Below are 3,196 nucleotides of genomic sequence, written 5' to 3'. Positions count from 1 at the left end.
TCTGATTTTAAAACCATTCCATGCTTCTCCTGTGCTTTTTGCGATACAGAAAACAGACTCAATTGTTTATATGAATCTTCTCCCTTTTGACAATACCATATCCTTCACATGCATTCTTTTAATCACTGCTGAATCCAAACTGCTTGTGTTCAGTTGGTGAGTGGCGCAGCAGATCTTACAGTACACACAGAGATTTGAGTTCTTTGAAGCACACACAAAAAAAAAAGCATTCAAAATGTTTTTCAACACTTTTTTCTTTTCAGGCTTCAGTTTCTCAAAAGGATGGGACAGAACATTATTTATCCGGCTAAGAAAAAACTCCCCAGAGTGGAAAAATTGCAGGTTATCCAGAACAAGAATATGGTTATCTGAGTATAAGTTATTCAAGAGAATCATTAATTAAAACTTTAAATTATTTTGGCAATATTTTTTTCTTTGTAAGGGATTTGGAAATCATGCTTTTAATACTTGTCAATTCAGGATCTGAGCTGACTGCAACTCAGGCCTGTAGCAGTGGGGAAAAATGTAGTTGATAAGAACACCTCATGAAAAAGTATTATTGTGGCTGAATGTAACATCTGCCATTATAATATTTTTAACAAGTTGCATTGCTGGTAAGGAATAGCTTTGTATGCTTACTTTTCCACTGGAAAATGGTAGAAAATATCAGTACAATGTGACAGGAGAAGAATGGCTGGCAATCCTTGAGATTTTGGTAAACATCACTCATACCAAACAGCAGAATGTCCCAAGAGTCAGTTAATGGGTGAGCCAGAAGCTGGAATGTAGACTTGACATAGATGACACTGTGGATAGGAAGAGTGGAGGCTCACTCAAGCAACAGACTTATATGCACATATTCTGGGATAAATGTTTCCCCAAGTAGCATTGAATATAGGCACACACATTACTGTATGTACAGTACGTTGTCTACAATGTGTGCATGGGACCAGTCTACTGGTCTGCTTACAGAAAATCTAATGAAAGTTTCTTGAAAGAAGGGATATTTCTGTATATTCACTGGCAGAAAATTTACATTCATATGACTTTCCTGTTACTTCTGTGTTTGCTTTGGACCCATTCAAAGTCCCTTCCCTTCTATTTGCCACTGTTGTGGCATATATGTTGTCGTAATGCCTTTGTGGGGTGACAAGTTGGTCATGGCCCATCAACATCAGAACAAAACCAGTAGAATCAGATAGAGAGTGGAAAGTGAGGAGATGCCAGTAGTTTAATGAAAAGACCAATTCTCTCTGTTTTTCTGGATACAACAACCTGGAGTTTTGTATCAACTGCTGAAATGTGCTGTAATCGTGTAAAAGGGACCTCTAGACAGAAATCTATTTTTTGCTCCTCTTCTCCTTTGTATTAAGTGAGCTCTTTTGTAATGTTACTTTTTATAGCCTATAATCATGGCAATTATGCTTTGTTGAATCTTTCACAGTAGTCTAACATTTAGTAACATTTATTTCACTGTGCTGGGACTTGAAATCTTCCCTGCCATCAGATGCTAATATGGTTATATTATTGTGGCAATATGGGAGCTAAGCCTAAGTACAGTTGCTAGTGCTACCATTGTTACCTTTGGCAAATTACTTCTGGTTATTATGAGTAGCTGAAATCAGAAGGTCACTGTTAAGCAAACCGTGAAGAAGATATGAGCAATAGATATGTTTAAATATCCACACAAAGCACATAGTTGTTGGGATCACTAATGCATTGGTCAGCATCCAGCAATCAACAGGGCTTGTTTTCAGCATTGTGCTCATTGCAATGATTATTTCTTGCTGGAGATCCCCTCATGCACTTTTTCAACAGAATGCACATGTGTCCAAAGCTAACTCAACCAGATAAATTCTCCTAAATGCTAATATTAGTATAGTCCTGCCAGCTTATTTCTCTTTCTATAGAATACTGTAGTCCTGCCAGCTATTTCTATAAGTGCTGATCTGTATTGCATTCTGGTATCTCAAAGGAAAGAAGGCTGGAGAATTAACATTGTAGTTTCTATGACATACTCTGGGAAAAGGCAATGCATGTCCCTTTCTCTCCCTGTCATCTCACTTGCTTTCCCACTTTATGACTGGTATCGCACTCTGTGCTGTAAACAGTCCCCTTTAAACTGAATTGAGGCATTTCAAGTCAACAGCAGAACTTAACACCAACTGTTGATTTCTCATTTGGTTCCTCCAGCCTGGCCTGCTCTCATCGTTCCAAGACAAGATTCTTGGCTGGCAAAAATCAGTTGAGTACATTTGTGTCAGGATGTAGTCCCTAACAAACGTCCTTTTATAAAATGTCTATCACGTTGTCAGGTGCTTGAATGGAAGAGGCATGATCCACCCCAGATCATGTCTGCTACTCATAGCTCAGTAAGTTACAGCATGGACCTTAATATTTTTATATTCACATTAAGCTGGAATAAGATTGATCAAATGACTGACATTTTATGAAAAGCATTGCTGCTACTCCTTTTTCTCTTCCTTGTACCTTTTCTCAGATGCTCCTTAGCTAGGGAATGTAGTCACTACAGTCTCTGCCCTAAGGCGAATCCTGTGATATACCCTGCGCACTTAACAGAGTTACTGCTTTTAAAGTGAGAGATAACACTTTTGCCTTAAATAGGATGACACGACGTGTATAATTTTGAGCTTTTGTGGGTTTTGTATGACAGAACTGAAAGCCCTTTGAAGTTATATGTGTGTGTTTCCACTCAACAAGTCCATGGTGCAGCCAGGAGGGGTGGCCAGGGGGGCAGCTCCTCTTCACCTTGCACAGTAAGGCTGACTTGCACTCACAGTAGCACCAGATCTCACGGAAGGACTTCTTGTGTAATTGTAAATGGTCTTTAAACTACTGTAAAGGCAAATGGGTTTCAATGAAGGCAGTGGCATACCTTGCTACTGCCGTGGGTGGCCTATGCTGTGTCATGAGTTTTGAAGAGTGAGAACCGGAGAGAAGGAGCATCTCATCGCCTTTTGCAGCTCCTTCCAGGCATCAACTGGCATCTCTTCAGCAAGAGGTTCCTCCCCCTCCAGGTTTTCTTGAACTTGTCATCCTTTCTGTCTGGAGGGACCAGCACTTCTCCCTGTAGGTTTTGGGTTTGAGTCAATGAGGAGAGAGAAAGCAAACTTCACTTTCCCTAAATGTACCATGGGGAACATGGGGAATTTGTGATATGCCAGCAGCGGGACGA

Source organism: Apaloderma vittatum, unplaced genomic scaffold (genome assembly GCF_000703405.1).
Source record: "Apaloderma vittatum isolate BGI_N311 unplaced genomic scaffold, ASM70340v1 scaffold9811, whole genome shotgun sequence".
NCBI classification, from domain to species: Eukaryota; Metazoa; Chordata; class Aves; order Trogoniformes; family Trogonidae; genus Apaloderma; species Apaloderma vittatum.
The sequence above is the reverse complement of the archived record's forward strand: the minus strand, read 5'-3'. Positions refer to the sequence as shown.